The sequence below is a fragment of the Coregonus lavaretus genome, assembly GCF_964263955.1.
Source record: "Coregonus lavaretus genome assembly, chromosome: 12".
Classification (NCBI taxonomy): domain Eukaryota; kingdom Metazoa; phylum Chordata; class Actinopteri; order Salmoniformes; family Salmonidae; genus Coregonus; species Coregonus lavaretus.
The window spans coordinates 569452-592771 of NC_139999.1; positions in this window are offsets into that span (position 1 = coordinate 569452).

Below are 23320 nucleotides of genomic sequence, written 5' to 3' on the forward strand. Positions count from 1 at the left end.
ACTAATGTGATGATGGTCTGGTCCATCAACAAATCTATCCTATCAGCATAATAGTTAAAGCTACTTGCAATCCACTGGTCCACGTAACGAAAATAAATTATAGGTTTAGAATTCATTAACTACTGGTGTTACGCAAATTATAGAATAAAGTAATAACAATTAGAATTTGTCAAATAAATGTTTTCCATTCAACTATTCATATTTCTGCTTCAAATGTCTCTTACAGCTCGATTCGTACTCGCTGGACTGTCTCTCTTGTACCCGCGAACTAGAACATGGCATTAGTAAAGTCTATTCACAAACCACCAATAACTAATAGTATATTGGCATTCATATTACTAAAAGACATGACTTTCCTTTCAATCTACCCAAACAATTCACAGTTGAAATTCTAGCTTCCCTATTAAACTTTCCTTTGTTACCAATTCAAATCATTGCCACAGCTCTATCGCAATTGCCCGTCCGCTGTTCAATTTATATAACTGTCCTTTCTTGTCATAAGCGTCAGTGAATGCGGTGGGCGAAGTCAAACGCAGGACACAGAGCTTACTGGAAACATACTTTACTCGAAAGTAACCAGAGTACAAACAACCTCCAAAACAGGGAGGAAAATAACCTGCACACTAACGACTGCCGATGACGAAAACAATCACACACAACACACAATGAAAGACAGAGGGTTATATAGGGAATACAATGCAACATAATAGGGAACAGGTGTACACAATTAAGACCAAACAAGTCAAACACAGAAACATAGATCGGTAGCAGCTAGTACTCCGGGGACGACGAACGCCGAAGCCTGCCCGAGCAAGGAGGAGGGGCAGCCTCGGCTGAATCCGTGACAGTACCCCCCCTCTTGACGCGCGGCTCCATCCGTGCGCCGACCCCGGCCTCGGGGACGGCCAGGAGGACGCAGAGCAGGGCGAGTCGGATGATTCTGATGGAACTCCCTCAACATGGAGGGATCTAGGATGTCCCTCCTAGGGACCCAGCACCGTTCCTCCGGACCGTACCCCTCCCACTCCACGAGATACTGCAGGCCCCCCACCCGACGCCTCGAATCCAAGATGGAACGGACTGATTACGCCGGAGCCCCCTCGATGTCCAGTGGGGGCGGAGGAACCTCTCGTACCTCAGACTCCTGGAGTGGACCAGCTACTACCGGCCTGAGGAGAGACACATGGAACGAGGGGTTAATACAGTAATTCATGGGAAGTTGTAACCTATAACAAACCTTGTTCAATCTCCTCAGGACTTTAAATTGCACCACAAACCGCCGACCCAGCTTCTGGCAAGGCAGGTGAAGGGGCAGGTTTCGGGTCGAGAGCCAGACCCGATCTCCTGGTGCATACACCGGAACCTCACTGCGGTGGCGATTGGCGCTCGCCTTTTGTCGCCTGACAGCCCGCTGCAGGTGGACATGCGCAGCGTTCCAGGTCTCTTCCGAGCGCCGAAACCACTCGTCCACCGCAGGAGCTTCGATCTGGCTCTGGTGCCAGGACCGGCTGATAACCTAACACACACTGAAAAGACGTAAGGTTAGTTGAGGAGTGGCGAAGTGAGTTTTGGTATCTCTGCCCAGGGGATATATCCCGACCACTCCCCCTGCTGGTCCTGGCAATAGGACCTCAGAACCTACCCACATTCTGGTTCACTCTCTCCACCTGCCCATTACCCTCGGGGTGAAAACCTGAGGTAAGGCTAATCGAGACCCCCAGACGTTCCATAAATGCCCTCCAGACTCTAGAGGTGAACTGGGGACCCCGATCAGACACTATATCCTCAGGTACCCCGTAGTGCCAGAAGACGTGTGTAAACAGGGCGTCAGCAGTTTGTAGGGCTGTAGGGAGACCTGGCATAGGAATGAGACGGCAGGCCTTCGAAAACCGATCCACAACTACCAAGATCGTAGTGTTCCCCTGTGAGGGGGGAAGGTCCGTGACAAAGTCCACCGATAGATGAGACCACGGCCGTTGTGGAACGGGTAGGGGTTGTAATTTCCCTCTGGGCAGGTGTCTAGGCGCCTTACACTGGGCGCACACCGAGCAGGAGGAAACATAAACCCTCACGTCCTTAGCTAAAGTGGGACACCAGTACTTCCCACTAAGGCAGTTCACTGTCCGACCGATACCAGGATGACCAGAGGAGGGTGACGTGTGAGCCCAATATATCAATCGATCACGAACATTGAGCGGCATGTACTTCCGACCCTCTGGACACTGGGGGGGAGTAGGATCGGTACGTAACGCCCGCTCGATGTCTGCATCAACCTCCCACACCACCGGTGCCACCAGACAAGACTCCGGAAGTATGGGAGTGGGCTCAATGGACCTCTCCTCTGTGTCATATAGTCGGGACAGGGCGTCTGCCTTAGCGTTCTGGGAACCTGGTCTGTAGGTGAGCGTAAACACAAATCGAGTGAAAAACATATCCCACCTTCCCTGACGAGGGTTCAGCCTCCTCGCCGCCCGGATGTACTCCAGGTTACGATGGTCAGTCAAAATGAGAAAAGGGTGTTTAGCCCCCTCAAGCCAATGCCTCCACACCTTCATGGCTTGAACCATAGCTAACAGCTCCCTGTCCCCCACATCATAATTGCGCTCCGCCGGACTGAGCTTCTTAGAAAAAAAGCACAGGGACAGAGTTTTGGTGGCGTACCGGAGCGCTGAGACAGCACAGCACCGATCCCAGCCTCAAACGCATCCACCTCAATCTGGAATGCCAAAGAGGGATCCGGATGTGCCAGCACCGGAGCCGAGGTAAACAGGTCCTTCAGATGCCTAAAAGCCCTGTCCGCCTCAGCCGACCACTGCAGATGCACCGGCCCTCCCTTTAACAGGGAGGTAATGGGAGCTGCTACCTGCCCAAAGCCCCGGATAAACCTCCGGTAGTAATTGGCAAAACCCAAGAACCGCTGCACCTCCTTCACCGTGGTGGGAGTCTGCCAATTAAACACGGCCGAAACGCGGTCAATCTCCATCTCCACACCTGACGCGGACAACCGGTGTCCCAGGAAGGAGATGGACTCTTGGAAGAACAGACATTTCTCCACCTTCACATACAGGTCATGCTCCAACAGTCTACCAAGCACCCGACGAACCAGGGACACATGCTCGGCTCGTGTAGCGGAGTATATTAGAATGTCATCAATATACACCACTACACCCTGTCCATGCAAGTCGCGGAAAATCTCATCCACAAATGATTGGAAGACTGAAGGAGCATTCATCATACCGTATGGCATGACGAGGTACTCATAGTGGCCCGAGGTGGTACTAAATGCTGTCTTCCACTCATCTCCCTCCCTAATACGCACCAGGTTGTACGCGCTCCTGAGATCCAATTTTGTGAAGAATCGCGCCCCGTGTAATGACTCCGTCATACTAGCAATCAGAGGGAGTGGATAGCCTTATTTGATTTTGATATGATTGAGACCACGGTAGTCAATGCACGGGCGTAAACCACCATCCTTCTTCTTCACAAAAAAGAAACTCGATGACGCAGGGGAAGTGGATGGCCGTATGTATCCCTGTCTCAGAGATTTGGTGACATATGTCTCCATAGCCACCGTTTCCTCCTGAGACAGAGGATACACATGACTTTGAGGAAGCGCAGCGCCTACTTGGAGGTTTATCGCACAATCCCCCTGTCGATGGGGTGGTAATTGAGTCGCTTTATATTTTACAGAAGGCGAGAGCCAAATCGGCATATTCAGGCGGAATGTGCATGGTGGGAACTTGGTTCGGACTTTCCACCGTCGTTGCCCCTACGGAAACACCTCCACACCTCCCCAAGCACTGATCAGACCATCCCTCGGGAGCCCTCTGTTGCCATGAAATGTTGGGGTCATGAGAAGTTAACCAGGGAAGCCCCAACACCACAGGAAACGTAGGAGAATCAATCAGATACAATCTAATTACCTCCTCATGCCCCTCCTGCGTTTTCATCCTGAGAGGCGCTGTGACCTCCCTAATCAATCCTGACCCCAAGGGGCGGCTATCTAGGGCATGGATAGGGAAGGGCACATCAACTGGAACAATAGGAATCCCTAACTTATAGGTAAACTGACGATTGATAAAATTCCCAGCTGCGCCTGAATCGACTAGCGCCTTATTCTGGGAATGAGGAGAAACCTCGGGAAACACAACTTTAATACATATATGTGCAACAGGGAGCTCTGGGTGAGTTGGGTGCCTACTCACCTGGAATAACTCATCAGTGCGCTGCCTACCTCCTCGACTCCTGGGAGACCCTCCCCAGCACCGACCAGCAGTGTGTCCTCTGCGGCCACAGTTGGTGCAGGGGACGGCCCCTCTCCTGGTCTCCTCATACCAGCACCACCGAGCTCCATAGGCGTCGGCTCGGAAGTGCTGGGGGATGGAATGGACAGCCCCGGATCCGGACGTCCATGGGTAGCCAACAGGGTATCCAGGCGAATCGACATGTCCACCAGTTGGTCCAGGCTTAGGTTGGTGTCCCTGCAGGCCAATTCCCGACGCACGTCCTCCCTCAAGCTACCTCGGTAGTGGTCGATGAGGGCCCTCTCATTCCATCCCGCGTTGGCAGCCAGCGTCCGGAAGTCCAGTGCGAACTCCTGCGCGCTCCTCCTCCTCTGTCTGAGGTGGAATAGACGCTCACCCGCCGCTTTACCTTCTGGTGGATGATCGAATACCGCCCTAAAGCGGCGGGTGAACTCCGCATAGTTGACTGTAGCGGCGTCTATTCCCCCCCACTTGGCGTTGGCCCACTCCAGCGCCTTGCCGGACAGACAGGAGATGAGGGCGGACACGCTCTCGTATCCCGAGGGCACCGGGTGGATGGTTGCCAGGTAGAGTTCGACCTGGAGCAGGAAACCCTGACACCCGGCAGCTGTGCCATCATAAGCCCTCGGGAGCGAGAGCCAAATCCCACTGGACCCCGGAGGTGAAACGATGGGTATCGATGATGGTGGTGGTGTTATTGGAGGAGGTGTAGGCAGACCTCCTCTCTCCCATCGCTCCATGGTGTTCACTACACGTTCCATGGCGGTGCCGAGAGCCTGGATCATGGCCGCTTGTTGTTGCACGCGTTCTTCCATTGATCATTTCTGATAAGGCTGTAATTAATAAAACAAATAATTGCTATAGTTGTCAAGCATACATTCAATTCATATCGATATTCAATTAAATATTCCAAATTACAACTCTATTCTCAGTAGTTTTTAAACTATCAACTCATTCGGCATCACAAAAAATAACTCTCTTCCTCCCCCCACTATTCCTGTTGAATAAGTGAGTCGTTCAATTCAAACCCCGCAAACTATTAAATCCCAGTCACCCTAACCCTAACCCTAACCCTAACCCTAACCCTAACCCGCACAAAATCTGTTTTATTAATCTACACAACCCATAACCATAGTTGAACTATAATCAGAAAATCTAGATTTTAGTCAGTAATGCAGAATCTATGCTTTATTGAAATGACACGTAAATCCTCCTTTATTCCATTTACAATGGTTTGTAGTCTTAGCATCTGGTACATACCACACTTATCAGAAAATAGCTTTACCGGACAAAGATCCCACAAGCTCAAAGGGAATGACTTAGCAGTCAACGAGTCAAATCTACATTCATTGATTTGGAAACAGATCTAACGAATTTAATCAAATGGATTATGTTTTTTCCCCTTTACTATATTACCTCTGCTACGAAATGATAGATTATATATATTTTATTTAACCAGGTAAGCCAGTTGTCACGATCATTACAGGAAGACTCGTGGAACCAAGGCGCAGCGTGATAAGCGTACATTTTATTTAGTACACAACACACGAACAAAACAACAAAACGAACGATACAACACAAACCTTTACGGATCAAGATCCCACAAACTAACTGGTGCCAACAGGCTGCCTAATTATGGTCCCCAATCAGAGACAACGAGCTACAGCTGCCTCTGATTGGGAACCACCCTGGCCAACATAGAACTAAACGATCTAGAACAAAAAACATAGAAAACTAAACATAGAAAATCCACACCCTGGCACAACATTTAACAGTCCCCAGAGCCAGGGCGTGACAGTACCCCCCCCAAAGGCGCGGACTGCGACCGCGCCACACAAACACAAGAGGGTAGGGGCCGGGTGGGCATTCCGCCTCGGAGGCGGATCCGGCTCTGGGCGTGACCACCACCTTTTCTCCACCTCCCCGTTGCGCCCCTGGTCTGGTCTGGCCCCGCTGACTGGAGCTGGACCCGACGACGGTGAACCAGACCTTACCGGCTCCGGACTGGAGCTGCTGGCCGGAGCTGGACTGGACACCGGTGGAGCGGATTGCTCTGGCTCCGGAGTGGATCCGCTGACTGGAGTTGGACCGGACCCCGGTGGAGCGGATTGCTCTGACTCCGGAATGGAGCAGCTGACCGGTGCCGGACCAGGCACCGGTGGAACAGGCACGGGCCGTGCCGGACTGGACACACGCACCACTGGCTTGGTGCGGGGAGCAGGAACGGGCCGGACCGGGCTGACGACGCGCACCACTGGCTTGGTGCGGGGAGCAGGAACGGGCCGGACCGGGCTGACGACGCGCACCACTGGCTTGGTGCGGGGAGCAGGAACGGGCCGGACCGGGCTGGCGACGCGCACCACTGGCTTGGTGCGGGGAGCAGGAACGGGCCGGACCGGGCTGACGACACGCACCACTGGCTTGGTGCGGGGAGCAGGAACGGGCCGGACCGGGCTGACGACGCGCACCACTGGCTTGGTGCGGGGAGCAGGAACGGGCCGGACCGGGCTGACGACGCGCACCACTGGCTTGGTGCGGGGAGCAGGAACGGGCCGGACCGGGCTGGCGACGCGCACCACTGGCTTGGTGCGAGGGACAGGAACAGGCCGGACCAGGCTGGCGACGCGCACCACTGGCTTGGTGCGAGGGACAGGAACAGGCCGGACCGGGCTGGCGACGCGCACCACTGGCTTGGTGCGAGGGACAGGAACAGGCCGGACCGGGCTGGCGACGCGCACCACTGGCTTGGTGCGAGGGACAGGAACAGGCCGGACCGGGATGGCGACGCGCACCACTGGCTTGGTGCGAGGGACAGGAACAGGCCGGGCTGGACTGGGAACACGCACCACTGGCTTGGTGCGGGGAGCAGGAACAGGCCGGGCTGGACTGGGAACACGCACCACTGGCTTGGTGCGGGGAGAAGGAACAGGCTGGGCTGGACTGGGAACACGCACCACTGGCTTGGTGCGGGGAGCCGGAACAGGCCGGGCCGGACTATGGAGGTGGACTGGAGGTCTGGAGCGGAGAGCTGACACAACCCGTCCTGGCTGAATGCCTATTTCCACACAATATGTATGAGGCATCAGCACAGGACGTACAGGGCTGTGCACTCGTACTGGCGCTACAGCACGTGGCACTGGCGCAGGATATACGGGACCGAGGAGGCGTACTGGAGGCCACGAGCATTGAGCCGGCACACCCCGTCCTGGCTGCATGCCCATCTTAGCACGACACGTGCGTGGTGCTTGCACCAGACGTACAGGACTGTGCCGGAACACTCGCGGCACAGTACGTGGCTCCGCATAACACGGAGCCTGCCCAGTCTCACGCTTCCTAGCCTGAGTACGGGGAGTTGGCTCTGCTCTAACTCTAGGCTCCGCCAACCACCCTTTTAGCCCCCCCAAAAAAAAATCTTGGGGCTGTCTCTCGGTCTTCCTCCTCGGCCGGTACCCTCTGCGATGCCGCTGCTCCTCTCTGTAGCGCGCCTCCACAGTTTCCTCCCAAGGACGGCGATCCATTCCGGCCTGAATCTCTTCCCAAGTCCAGGATCCCTTCCCGTCCAGGATCTCCTCCCAAGTCCAGTTCCTGGACACGCTGCTTGGTCCTCTTTAGGTGGGATCTTCTGTCACGATCGTTACAGGAAGACTCGTGGAACCAAGGCGCAGCGTGATAAGCGTACATTTTATTTAGTACACAACACACGAATAAAACAACAAAATGAACGATACGTGAAGTCCTGAGGTTGCAACAACACAAACCTTTACGGATCAAGATCCCACAAACTAACTGGTGCCAACAGGCTGCCTAAGTATGGTCCCCAATCAGAGACAACGAGCTACAGCTGCCTCTGATTGGGAACCACCCTGGCCAACATAGAACTAAACGATCTAGAACAAAAAACATAGAAAACTAAACATAGAAAATCCACACCCTGGCTCAACATTTAAGAGTCCCCAGAGCCAGGGTGTGACACCAGTTGAGAACAAGTTCTCATTTACAACTGCGACCTGGCCAAGATAAAGCAAAGCAGTGCGATAAAAACAACAACACAGAGTTACATATGGGGTAAACAAAACATAAAGTCAAAAATACAACAGAAAATATATGTACAGTGTGTGCGAATGTAGTAAGTTATGGAGGTAAGGCAATAAATAGGCCATAGTGCAAAATAGTTACAATTTCGTATTAACACTGGAATGATAGATGTGCAAAAGATGATGTGTAAATAGAGATACTGGGGTGCAAATTAGCAAAATAAATAACAATATGGGGATGAGTTAGTTGGATGTGCTAATTACAGACGGGCTGTGTAAAGGTGCAGTGATCGGTAAGCTGCTATGACAACTGACGCCTAAAGTTAGTGAGGGAGATAAGAGTCTTCAGCTTCAGAGATTTTTGCAGTTCGTTCCAGTCATTGGAATCAGAGAACTGGAAGGAATGGCGGCCAAAGGAGGTGTTGGCTTTGGGGATGACCAGTGAGATATACCTGCTGGAGTGCAGACTACGGGTGGGTGTTGCTATGGTAACCAGTGAGCTAAGATAAGACGAGGATTTGCCTAGCAGTGATTTATAGATGGCCTGGAGCCAGTGGGTTTGGCGACGAATATGTAGTGAGGGCCAGCCAACAAGAGCGTACAGGTCACAATGGTGGGTAGTATATGGGGCTTTGGTGACAAAACGGATGGCACTGTGATAGACTACATCCAATTTGCTGAGTAGAGTGTTGGAGGCTATTTTGTAAATGACATCGCCGAAGTCAAGGATCGGTAGGATAGTCAGTTTTATGAGGGCATGTTTGGCAGCATGAGTGAAGGAGGCTTTGTTGTGAAATAGGAAGCCGATTCTAGATCTAACTTTTGATTGGAGATGCTTAATGTGAGTCTGGAAGGATAGTTTACAGTCTAACCAGACACCTAGGTACAGTGGGGGAAATGTATTTAGTCAGCCACCAATTGTGCAAGTTCTCCCACTTAAAAAGATGAGAGAGGCCTGTAATTTTCATCATAGGTACACGTCAACTATGACAGACATATCCAGAAAATCACATTGTAGGATTTTTTATGAATTTATTTGCAAATTATGGTGGAAAATAAGTATTTGGTCACCTACAAACAAGCAAGATTTCTGGCTCTCACAGACCTGTAACTTCTTCTTTAAGAGGCTCCTCTGTCCTCCACTCGTTACCTGTATTAATGGCACCTGTTTGAACTTGTTATCAGTATAAAAGACACCTGTCCACAACCTCAAACAGTCACACTCCAAACTCCACTATGGCCAAGACCAAAGAGCTGTCAAAGGACACCAGAAACAAAATTGTAGACCTGCACCAGGCTGGGAAGACTGAATCTGCAATAGGTAAGCAGCTTGGTTTGAAGAAATCAACTGTGGGAGCAATTATTAGGAAATGGAAGACATACAAGACCACTGATAATCTCCCTCGATCTGGGGCTCCACGCAAGATCTCACCCCGTGGGGTCAAAATGATCACAAGAACAAAAGTCCCAGAACCACACGGGGGGACCTAGTGAATGACCTGCAGAGAGCTGGTACCAAAATAACAAAGCCTACCATCAGTAACACACTACGCCGCCAGGGACTCAAATCCTGCAGTGCCAGACGTGTCCCCCTGCTTAAGCCAGTACATGTCCAGGACCGTCTGAAGTTTGCTAGAGTGCATTTGGATGATCCAGAAGAGGATTGGGAGAATGTCATATGGTCAGAAGAAACCAAAATAGAACTTTTTGGTAAAAACTCAACTCGTCGTGTTTGGAGGACAAAGAATGCTGAGTTGCATCCAAAGAACACCATACCTACTGTGAAGCATGGGGGTGGAAACATGCTTTGGGGCTGTTTTTCTGCAAAGGGACCAGGATGACTGATCCGTGTAAAGGAAAGAATGAATGGGGCCATGTATCGTGAGATTTTGAGTGAAAATCTCCTTCCATCAGCAAGGGCATTGAAGATGAAACGTGGTTGGGTCTTTCAGCATGACAATGATCCCAAACACACCGCCCGGGCAACGAAGGAGTGGCTTCGCAAGAAGCATTTCAAGGTCCTGGAGTGGCCTAGCCAGTCTCCAGATCTCAACCCCATAGAAAATCTTTGGAGGGAGTTGAAAGTCCGTGTTGCCCAGCGACAGCCCCAAAACATCACTGGTCTAGAGGAGATCTGCATGGAGGAATGGGCCAAAATACCAGCAACAGTGTGTGAAAACCTTGTGAAGACTTACAGAAAACGTTTGACCTGTGTCATTGCCAACAAAGGGTATATAACAAAGTATTGAGAAACTTTTGTTATTGACCAAATACTTATTTTCCACCATAATTTGTAAATAAATTCATTAAAAATCCTACAATGTGATTTTCTGGAATTTTTTTCTCATTTTGCTGTCATAGTTGACGTGTACCTATGATGAAAATTACAGGCCTCTCTCATCTTTTTAAGTGGGAGAACTTGCACAAGTGGTGGCTGACTAAATACATTTTTTCCCCACTGTATTTGTAGTTGTCCACATACTCTAGGTCAGACCCGCCGAGAGATTCTAGTCTGAAGGAGCGTTGAAGCTCGTTTGGAGGTTTGTCCAATGAAGGATGTTATTATAATGCTTAATCTTATTTCTATCACATGATATACAGTGAGGGAAAAAAGTATTTGATCCCCTGCTGATTTTGTACGTTTGCCCACTGACAAAGACATGATCAGTCTATCATTTTAATGGTAGGTTTTTTTGAACAGTGAGAGACAGAATAACAACAACAAAATCCAGAAAAACGCATGTCAAAAAATGTTATAAATGTTATAAATTGATAAATATAAATTGAAGCCTGTGTTTCAGACATAAGGAAGTGGATGGCTGAAAACTTTTTACTTTTAAACTCGGACAAAACAGAGATGCTTGTTCTAGGTCCCAAGAAACAAAGAGATCTTCTGTTAAATCTGACAATTCATCTTGATGGTTGTAAAGTCGTCTCAAATAAAACTGTGAAGGACCTCGGCGTTACTCTTGACCCTGATCTCTCTTTTGACGAACATATCAAGACTGTTTCAAGGACAGCTTTTTTCCATCTACGTAACATTGCAAAAATCAGAAATTTTCTGTCCAAAAATGATGCAGAAAAATTAATCCATGCATTTGTTACTTCTAGGTTAGACTACTGCAATGCTCTATTTTCCGGCTACCCGGATAAAGCACTAAATAAACTTCAGTTAGTGCTAAATACGGCTGCTAGAATCCTGACTAGAACCAAGAAATTTGATCATATTACTCCAGTGCTAGCTTCCCTACACTGGCTTCCTGTTAAGGCAAGGGCTGATTTCAAGGTTTTACTGTTAACCTATAAAGCGTTACATGGGCTTGCTCCTACCTATCTTTCCGAGTTGGTCCTGCCGTACATACCAATACGTACGCTACGGTCACAAGACGCAGGCCTCCTAATTGTCCCTAGAATTTCTAAGCAAACAGCGGGAGGCAGGGCTTTCTCCTATAGATCTCCATTTTTATGGAACAGTCTGCCTACCCATGTGAGAGACGCAGACTCGGTCTCAACCTTTAAGTCTTTACTGAAGACTTATCTCTTCAGTAGGTCATATGATTGAGTGTAGTCTGGCCCAGGAGTGTGAAGGTGAACGGAAAGGCTGGAGCAACGAACAACCCTTGCTGTCTCTGCCAGGCCGGTTCCCCTCTCCACTGGGGTTCTCTGCCTCTAACCCTGTTGCAGGGGCTGAGTCACTGGCTTGCTGGTGCTCTTTCATGCCGTCCCTGGGAGGGGTGCGTCACTTGAGTGGGTTGAGTTACTGACGTGATCTTCCTGTCTGGGTTGGCGCCCCCCCCTTGGTTTGTGCTGTGGTGGAGACCTCTGTGGGCTATACTCGGCCTTGTCTCAGGATTGTAAGTTGGTGGTTGGGGATATCCCTCTAGTGGTGCGGGGGCTGTGCTTTGGCGGAGTGGGTGGGGTTATATCCTTCCTGTTTGGCCCTGTCCGGGGGTTTCTTCGGATGGGGCCACAGTGTCTCCGGACCGCTCCTGTCTCAGCCTCCAGTATTTATGCTGCAGTAGTTTATGTGTCGGGGGGCTGGGGTTAGTTGGTTATACCTGGAGTACTTCTCCTGTCTTATCCAGTGTCCTGTGTGAATTTAAGTATGCTCTCTCTAATTCTCTCGTTCTCTCTTTCTCTCTGAGAACCTGAGCCCTAGGACCATACGTCAGGACTACCGGGCATGATGACACCTTGCTGTCCCCAGTCCGCCTGGCCTTGCTGCTATTCCAGTTTCAACTGTTCTGCCTGCGGCTACGAAACCCCTACCTGTCCCAGACCTGCTGTTTTCAACTCTTAATGATCGGCTATGAAAAGCCAACTGAGAGACCTGAGCCCTAGGACCATACGTCGGGACTACCGGCCGTGGTGACTCCTTGCTGTCCCCAGTCCGCCTGGCCTTGCTGCTATTCCAGTTTCAACTGTTCTGCCTGCGGTTATGGAACCCCTACCTGTCCCAGACCTGCTGTTTTCAACTCTTAATGATCGGCTATGAAAAGCCAACTGAGATTTATTCCTGATTATTATTTGACCATGCTTGTCACTTATGAACATTTTTGAACATCTTGGCATGGTTCTGTTATAATCTCCACCCGGCACAGCCAGAAGAGGACTGGCCACCCCTCATAGCCTGGTTCCTCTCTAGGTTTCTTCCTAGGTTTTCGCCTTTCTAGGGAGTTTTTCCTAGCCACCGTGCTTCTACACCTGCATTACTAGCTGTTTGGGGTTTTAGGCTGGGTTTCTGTACAGCACTTCGAGATATTAGCTGATGTAAGAAGGGCTATATAAAATAAAATTGATTGATTGAAATTGATTTGCATTTTAATGAGGGAAATAAGTATTTGACTCCCCTCTCAATCAGAAAGATTTCTGGCTCCCAGGTGTCTTTTATACAGGTAACGAGCTGAGATTAGGAGCACACTCTTAAAGGGAGTAAGAGAGAGGGAGTCTCTTAAGCTTGACCGAAATACAATGTGTTGACGTCATATGATCACCCCCCGCACATGTGACCTGTTCCTCCAACAAAATGTCTCATACCCCTCCTGATAAAAGACTCCGTTAGTAAATGAATATCCAGATACTATTAATTATCCTGTTCCTAATGCAAGATTCGGCTGAGACAGATACATACAACATACTGTCACACCCTGGCTCTGGGACTCATTATGTTGAGCCAGGGTGTGTTCATTTCTATGTGTGTATTTCTATGTTGGTGTTCATTCTAGTTTGTTGTATTCTATGTTTGCCTGAGTGACTCCCAATCAGAGGCAACGAGTGTCAGCTGTTGGCTGGTTGTCTCTGATTGGGAGCCATATTTAAACTGTATGTTTTCCCTTTGTGGTTGTGGGTTTTTGTTCCGTGTTCGGTCATTGATACCGTGGACGTCACGAGTCGTTTCTTGTTTTGTTTCGTGCTTTAACTAATTAAAGTCATGTTTGTTCATCACGCTGCGCCTTGGTCTACTCCTTACCTCGATCGTGACAGAAAAACCCACCATGCAATGACCAAGCAGCGTGTCCAGGGGCAGCTCTTGGGCTGGACATGGGAGGAAGCGCCGGGAGAAGAGACGGTGGAGGCGCGCCGTAGAGAGGAGCTACGGCGTGATCAGGGTCGTCGTCGGACGGTCGTGAGGCAACCCCAGAAAATGTTTAGGGGGGGGCACACGGCATGGACGACGGGGCTGACGGAGGAGAAAAGGGGGAGTATCCAGGAGGCCACCAGGCCAGGGGTACACCGCCCTGTACGTCCTGTGCGGATGCCTCACACAGAGTGTGTGAGGGTAGGCATTCAGCCAGGACGGGTGGTGGCCGCTCTTCACTCCAGGCCTCCTATCCGTCTCCACAGCCCGGTTCGGCCTGTCCCTGCTCCACGCACCAAGCCTACGGTGTGCGTTGACAGCCCAGCCCGGCCTGTCCATGCTCCACGCACTAAACCTACGGTGTGTGTCGCCAGCCCAGTCCGGCCTGTCCCTGCTCCACGCACCAAGCCTACGGTGTGCGTCGCCAGCCCAGTCCGGCCTGTCCCTGCTCCACGCACCAAGCCTACGGTGTGCGTCGACAGCCCAGCCCGGCCTGTCCCTGCTCCACGCACCAAGCCTACGGTGTGCGTCGACAGCCCAGCCCAGCCTGTCCCTGCTCCACGCACCAAGCCTACGGTGTGCGTCGACAGCCCAGCCCAGCCTGTCCCTGCTCCACGCACCAAGCCTACGGTGTGCGTCGACAGCCCAGCCCGGCCTGTCCCTGCTCCACGCACCAAGCCTACGGTGTGCGTCGACAGCCCAGCCCGGCCTGTCCCTGCTCCACGCACTAAACCTACGGTGCGCGTCGCCAGCCCGGTTCGGCCTGTTCCTGCCACCCGCACCAAGTCTACGGTGCGCGTCGCCAGCCCGACCCGGCCTGTTCCTGCCACCCGCACCAAGTCTACGGTGCGCGTCGCCAGCCCGACCCGGCCTGTTCCTGCCACTCGCACCAAACCTACGGTGCGCGTCGCCAGCCAAGGTCCGGCCTGTTCCTGCCACCCGCACCAAGTCTACGGTGCGCGTCACCAGCCCGACCCGGCCTGTTCCTGCCACTCGCACCAAACCTACGGTGCGCGTCGCCAGCCCGGTCCGGCCTGTTCCTGCCACTCGCACTAAGCCAGGGGTGCGAGAAGTCAGCCTGGTAAGGCCCGTTCCTTCTCCACGCACCAAGCCAGGGGTGCGAGTCGTCAGCCTGGTAAGGCCCGTTCCTTCTCCACGCACCAAGCCAGGGGTGCGAGTCGTCAGCCTGGTAAGGCCCGTTCCTCCTCCACGCATCAAGCCAGGGGTGTGCGTCGTCAGCCTGGTAAGGCCCGTTCCTCCTCCACGCACCAAGCCAGGGGTGCGAGTCGACAGCCTGGTAAGGATCGCTCCTGTTAAGTCCAGTCCTGCTCCAGCCGGCGGGGCCAGACTGGACCAGGGGCGCATTGGGGGGTGTATTGGAGGGTGGTGGTCAAGGCCGGAGCCAGAACCACCGCCGAGGAGGTATGCCCGCCTAGCCCTCCCTTGGTTTGTTTAGTTGAGGCGCGGTCGCAGTCCGCGCCTTTAGGGGGGGGTACTGTCACACCCTGGCTCTGGGACTCATTATGTTGAGCCAGGGTGTGTTCATTTCTATGTGTGTATTTCTATGTTGGTGTTCATTCTAGTTTGTTGTATTCTATGTTTGCCTGAGTGACTCCCAATCAGAGGCAACGAGTGTCAGCTGTTGGCTGGTTGTCTCTGATTGGGAGCCATATTTAAACTGTATGTTTTCCCTTTGTGGTTGTGGGTTTTTGTTCCGTGTTCGGTCATTGATACCGTGGATGTCACGAGTCGTTTCTTGTTTTGTTTCGTGCTTTAACTAATTAAAGTCATGTTTGTTCATCACGCTGCGCCTTGGTCTACTCCTTACCTCGATCGTGACACATACAACTTAATCACAATTTAATGAACCACAGCCCACTCAAACAAACCATTCCCCCGTACGAGATGAGCAGACCTACTCTATCTAATTGTTTCTCTATACTTTGAAGCCCTGGTGGCTGTTCACAACCGTCCACCTACCTGAGATGACCGGCGCGACTTCCAATTTATGGTGTCACCTACTCCTACTACTTTTTTACCCGATTAGATTATCTAATTAGTGCATCTCCCCACTACAGGATGATGCGTCACCTACTCTGGACGAGCAAACCTACTTCCTATTAGCCTGCTCGTCCACTAGCCTGCGTGTATGCTAGCCTGCTCATCCACTAGCCTGCGTCTATGCTAGTCTGCTTCTCTACTAGCCTGCATCTGTGCTAGCCTGCTTCTCTACTAGCCTGCGTCTATGCTAGCCTGCTTCTCTACTAGCGTGCGTCTATGCTAGCCTGCTTCTCTACTAGCCTGTGTCTATGCTAGCCTGCTTCTCTACTAGCCTGCGTCTATGCTAGCCTGCTTCTCTACTAGCCTACGTCTATGCTAGCCTGCTTCTATACTAGCCTGTGTCTATGCTAGCCTGCTTCTCTACTAGCCTGCGTCTATGCTAGCCTGCTTCTCTACTAGCCTGTGTCTATGCTAGCCTGCTTCTCTACTAGCCTGCGTCTATGCTAGCCTGCTTCTCTACTAGCCTGCGTCTATGCTAGTCTGCTTCTTTACTAGCCTGCGTCTATGCTAGCCTGCTTCTCTACTAGCCTGTGTCTATGCTAGCCTGCTTCTCTACTAGCCTGCGTCTATGCTAGCCTGCTTCTCTACTAGCCTGCGTCTATGCTAGCCTGCTTCTCTACTAGCCTGCGTCTATGCTAGCCTGCTTCTCTACTAGCCTGCGTCTATGCTAGCCTGCTTCTCTACTAGCCTGCGTCTATGCTAGCCTGCTTCTCTACTAGCCTGCGTCTATGCTAGCCTGCTTCTCTACTAGCCTGCGTCTATGCTAGCCTGCTTAAACTTATTTACACTTATCTACAATAACATTGCATGCATGCTTATTTCTCATTCCAACAAAACCCTGTACTTTTCCTAAATGTAGTCCTTAATGCTGGAGAGACCCCCTTCTGTACCTTACCCTCAGATTCAGCTCGATCGAATTACACAGTTCTACGTAATAGTAAGAACGTCGCTTACCTTTATTTAACAGTGGCCACTGTATCTGTGTGACTCGCTCAAACTTTCTCAGACGGCAAAGCACTCAAAGATCTATTTTTCCCAAGTCCCTTCGGGGTCGCAAATTATGTTGTGGAAAATAATCACTATACTAATTTGATTAAAAATCAAAGTTCTTCCAGAGTTTTTGTAGAATCGAGATTTACTTTATTTACAATTTTAACAAAGCCAGGCTAATCTGCAGACTAAATAAAGTCAATAAGTCATATGATTTGAATCTATTAAAAGCTTGACATTTTGGCCTTCATCAATGGCCTTCCCAACCTAATAGTTCAACAAACCCTGCCCTATATTTCCTTATAAAAGACCACGAGGAGTTTAAAACAAGTTATTGTCTGCATCCCAAATGACACCCTATTCCCTTATGTTTCGAGCAGACCACCATAGTCCCCGTGCCCAAGGACTCTAAGATAACCTGCCTAAATGACTACCGACCCGTAGCACTGACGTCTGTAGCCATGAAGTGCTTTGAGAGGCTGGTCATGGCTCACATCAACAGCATTATCCCAGAAACCCTAGACCCACTCCAAATTGCATACCGCCCCAACAGATCCACAGATGATGCAATCTCTATTGCACTCCACACTGCCCTTTCCCACCTGGACAAGAGGAACACCTACGTGAGAATGCTATTCATTGACTAAGCTCAGCATTCAACACCATAGTGCCCTCTAAGTTCATCACTAAGCTAAGGATCCTGGGACTAAACACCTCCCTCTGCAACTGGATCCTGGACTTCCTGACGGGCCGCCCCCAGGTGGTAAGGGTAGGTAACAACACATCTGCCACACTGATCCTCAACACGGGGGCCCCTCAGGGGTGCGTGCTCAGTCCCCTCCTGTACTCTCTGTTCACCCATGGCTGCATGGCCAGGCACGACTCCAACACCATCATTAAGTTTGCCGATGACACAACAGTGGTAGGCCTGATCACCGACAACGATGAGACAGCCTATAGGGAGGAGGTCAGAGACCTGGCCATGTGGTGCCAGGACAACAACCTCTCCCTCAACGTGACCAAGACAAAGGAGATGATTGTGGACTACAGGAAAAAAAAGAGGACTGAGCACGCCCCCATTCTCTTCGACGGGGCTGTAGTGGAACAGGTTGAGAGCTTCAAGTTCCTTGGTGTCCACATCACCAACGAACTATCATGGTCCAAACACACCAAGACAGTTGTGAAGAGGGCACGACAAAGCCTATTCCCCCTCAGGAGACTGAAAAGATTTGGCATGGGTCCTCAGATCCTCAAAAAATTCTACAGCTGCACCATCGAGAGCATCCTGACTGGTTGCATCACCGCCTGGTATGGCAACTGCTTGGCCTCCGACCGCAAGGCACTACAGAGGGTAGTGCGTACGGCCCAGTACATCACTGGGGCCAAGCTTCCTGCCATCCAGGACCTCTATACCAGGCGGTGTCAGAGGAAGGCCCTCAAAATTGTCAAAGACTCCAGCCACCCTAGTCATAGACTGTTCTCTCTGCTACCGCACGGCAAGCGGTACCGGAGTGCCAAGTCTAGGTCCAAAAGACTTCTCAACAGCTTCTACCCCCAAGCCATAAGACTCCTGAACAGCTAATCATGGCTACCCGGACTATTTGCACTGCCCCCCCACCCCATCCTTTTTACGCTGCTGCTACTCTGTTAATTATTTATGCATAGTCACTTTAACTCTACCCCCATGTACATATTACTTCAACTACCTCAACTAGCCGGTGCCCCCGCACATTGACTCTGCAACGGTACCCCCCTGTATATATAGCCTCCCTACTGTTATTTTATTTTACTTCTGCTCTTTTTTTCTCAACACTTTTTTTGTTGTTGTTTTATTTTTACTTTTTTTGTTTAAAATAAATGCACTGTTGGTTAAGGGCTGTAAGTAAGCATTTCACTGTAATGTCTGCACCTGTTGTATTCGGCGCATGTGACCAATAAAATTTGATTTGATTTGATTTGATTATAATGCACTACTAGGGGCCCAGAGGGCTCTGGTCACTCCTTTATAGGGAATAGGGAATAGGGAATAGGGAATAGGGTGCCCTTTGGGATGCAGCCAATGAACTTTTTTTTTTTTTTTGGGATGCAGTCCCGTCCCTAATTCCAGTGTTTAATGGAGTTCTTGTCACCCGCTCCAGCGCTCGACGTCTAAATGAATATAGGGGAAACACTATCATGGACAATTTGAATTTATTATGGATCCCCAATGTAGCAGCTACTCTTCCTTGGGTCCAGCTAAATTAAGGCAGTTATACAATTTAAAAAACATTACAATACATTCACAGATTTCACAACACAGGCCCCTACTCCACCACTACCACATATCTACAGTACTATGTGTACGTGTGTGTAAAGTGCGTATGTTATCGTGTGTGTGTATGCATGTGTCTGTGACTATTGTTTAGGTCCAAAAGGCTTCTTAACAGCTTCTAACCACAAGCCATAAGACTCCTGAACATCTAATCAAATGTCTACCCCCCCCCCCCCCCCAAACCATATTACCTCAATTACCTCAACTAACCTGTGCCCCTGCACATTGACTCTGTACCGGTACCCCCTGTATATAGCCTCTGTATATAGCCTCACTACTGTTATTTTACTGCTGCTATTTAATATATATATATATATATATATATATATATATATATATTTTTTTTTTTTTTTTTTTTTTTTTTTACTTATATATTTTTTACTTAACACTTACTTTTCTTAAAACTGCATTGTTGGTATTCGGCGCTACACCTGTTGTATTCGGGGCATGTGACAAATAAGATTTGATTTGATGTTTGTGTTGCTTCGCAGTCCCCGCTGTTCCATCAGGTGTATTTTTACCTGTTTTTTAAATCTGATTCTACTGCTGGCATCAATTATCTGATGTGGAATAGAGTTCCAAGTAGTCATGGCTCTATGTAGTACTGTGCGCCTCCCATAGTCTGTTCTGGACTTGGGGGTTGTGAAGAGACCTCTGGTGGCATGTCTTGTGGGGTATGCATGGGTGTCTGAGCTGTGTGCCAGTAGACTGTGAAGAGACCTCTGGTGGCATGTCTTGTGGGGTATGTACAGTATGGGTGTCTGAGCTGTGTGCTAGTAGTTCAAACAGACAGCTCGGTGCGTATACGTTACAGTTGTATAACGGAGTTGTATAATGGAGTTCTATTAGTGTGTCATTTCCTGCAGTGAGGTCTCAGGTGATCTAGGTCCTCTAATGGGAGAAGGCATTAAGACACATAAACAGGAAGACATCAGACAGAACCTCTGCTCCCCTCTCTGCCTGGCTTCTGCTCCGCTCCATTACACCCCTCCACCCCTCTCTCCCCCTCTCTCCCCCCAGAAACACTGTGCTTACATCCCAAACAGCACCCTATTCCCTATATAGTGCACTACCTTTGACCAGGGCCCTTAGGAAATAGGGTGCTGTTTGGGATGCATCCCATTGGTCCATCTGTTGCAGGAAATGTCTGTGGTGATTGATTGGAGAGGGGGCTGATGGGTGATTCTCTGAAATCATGCTTGTATAAAGCAAGACAGCTGCTCACTGTTTGGAGGAATCTCATTCCTTCAGCCAGGAGCTAAAGAGAGCGAGAGAGACATATTTGTTCCATCTCTTTAACTGAGCGGTTGGCTTTCAGCAGAAAAAGAGGAGTAAATAATAAAAGGGGGTAGACTATAGAGAGTTGAGGCTTAAGGTCAGTGAAACCTTCATTATATGGCAATTATGCCTCAGAAAGCCTTTCCGACTTGAAAGTCAAGTGGAGAGAGAGAGAGAAGAGAGAGCGATAGCGAGAGAGTTAAAACAAATATACAGTGGGGAGAACAAGTATTTGATACACTGCCGATTTTGCAGGTTTTCCTACTTACAAAGCATGTAGAGGTCTGTAATTTGTATCATAGGTACACTTCAACTGTGAGAGACGGAATCTAAAACAAAAATCCAGAAAATCACATTGTATGATTTTTAAGTAATTAATTTGCATTTTATTGCATGACATAAGTATTTGATCACCTACCAACCAGTAAGAATTCCGGCTCTCACAGTAATTGAGGTAATATGTACATGTAGGTAGGTAGCTTAGTGGTTAAGAGCGTTGTGCCAGTAACCGAAAGGTCGCTGGTTCTAATCCCCGAGCCGACTAGGTGAAAAATCTGTCGTTGTGCCCTTGAGCAAGGCACTTAACCCTAATTGCTCCTGTAAGTCGCTCTGGATAAGAGCGTCTGCTAAATGACTAAAATGTAAATGTAAATGTAGATAATAAAGAGAGAGTAGCAGCAGCATAAAAGAGGGGAGGGGGGGGGACAATGCAAATACTTCGGGTAGCCATTTGATTAGATGTTCAGGAGTCTTATGGCTTGGGGGTAGAAGCTGTTTAGAATCCTCTTGGGGCCTCCCGAGTGGCACAGTGGTCTGAGGCACTGCATCGCAGTGCTTGAGAAGTCACTACAGACCCAGGTTTGATTCCAGGCTGTGTCACAGCCGACCGTGACCGGGAGACCCATGAGGCGGCGCACAATTGGCCCAGCGTCGTCCGGGTTAGGGGAGGGTTTGGCCGGCCGGGATATCCTTGTCCCATCGCTCTCTAGCGACTCCTTGTGGCAGGCTGGGTGCCTGCAAGCTGACTTAAGTCAAATCAAATCAAATCAAATCAAATTGTATTGGCCACATGTGCCGAATACAACAGGTGCAGACATTACAGTGAAATGCTTCCTTACAGCCCTTAACCAACAGTGCATAAATAAAACAGCAACAAAAAAAGTGTTGAGAAAAAAAGAGCAGAAGTAAAATAAAATAACAGTAGGGAGGCTATATACATTTTACATTTACATTTTAGTCATTTAGCAGACGCTCTTATCCAGAGCGACTTACAGGAGCAATTAGGGTTAAGTGCCTTGCTCAAGGGCACATTTACGTCATTTAGCAGACGCTCTTATCCAGAGCGACTACAAATTGGTGCATTCACCCTATAGCCAGTGGGATAACCACTTTACAATTATACTTTTTTTTTTTTTTTGGGGGGGGGGGGGGGGTTAGAAGGATTACTTTATCCTATCCCAGGTGTTCCTTAAAGAGGTGGGGTTTCAAATGTCTCCGGAAGGTGGTGAGTGACTCCGCTGTCCTGGCGTCGTGAGGGAGCTTGTTCCACCATTGGGGTGCCAGAGCAGCGAACAGGTTTGACTGGGCTGAGCGGGAACTATGCTTCCGCAGAGGAAGGGGAGCCAGCAGGCCAGAGGTGGATGAACGCAATGCCCTCACCTGGGTGTAGGGACTGATCAGAGCCTGAAGGTACGGAGGTGCCGTTCCCCTCACTGCTCCATAGGCAAGCACCATGGTCTTGTAACGGATGCGAGCTTCAACTGGAAGCCAGTGGAGTGTGCGGAGGAGGGGGGTGACGTGAGAGAACTTGGGAAGGTTGAACACCAGACGGGCTGCGGCATTCTGGATGAGTTGTAGGGGTTTAATGGCACAGGCAGGGAGCCCAGCCAACAGCGAGTTGCAGTAATCCAGACGGGAGATGACAAGTGCCTGGATTAGGACCTGTGCCGCTTCCAGTGTAAGGCAGGGTCGTACTCTCCGAATGTTGTAGAGCATGAACCTGCAGGATCGGGTCACCGCCTTGATGTTGGCGGAGAACGACAGGGTGTTGTCCAGGGTCACGCCAAGGCTCTTCGCACTCTGGGAGGAGGACACAACGGAGTTGTCAACCGTGATGGCGAGATCATGGAACGGGCAGTCCTTCCCCGGGAGGAAGAGCAGCTCCGTCTTGCCAGGGTTCAGCTTGAGGTGGTGATCCGTCATCCATACTGATATGTCGGCCAGACATGCAGAGATGCGATTCGCCACCTGGTTATCAGAAGGGGGAAAGGAGAAGATTAGTTGTGTATCGTCAGCGTAGCAATGATAGGAGAGGCCATGTGAGGATATGACAGAGCCAAGTGACTTGGTGTATAGGGAGAAAAGGAGAGGGCCTAGAACTGAGCCCTGGGGGACACCAGTGGTGAGAGCACGTGGTGCGGAGACAGCTTCTCGCCACGCCACTTGGTAGGAGCGACCGGTCAGGTAGGACGCAATCCAGGAGTGAGCCGCGCCGGAGATGCCCAGCTCGGAGAGGGTGGAGAGGAGGATCTGATGGTTCACTGTATCAAAGGCAGCAGACAGGTCTAGAAGGACAAGAGCAGAGGAGAGAGAGTTAGCTTTAGCAGTGCGGAGAGCCTCCGTGACACAGAGAAGAGCAGTCTCAGTTGAATGACCAGTTCTGAAACCTGACTGGTTTGGATCAAGAAGGTCATTCTGAGAGAGATAGCAAGAGAGTTGGCTAAAGACGGCACGCTCAATAGTTTTGGAAAGAAAAGAAAGAAGGGATACTGGTCTGTAGTTGTTGACATCAGTGGGATCGAGT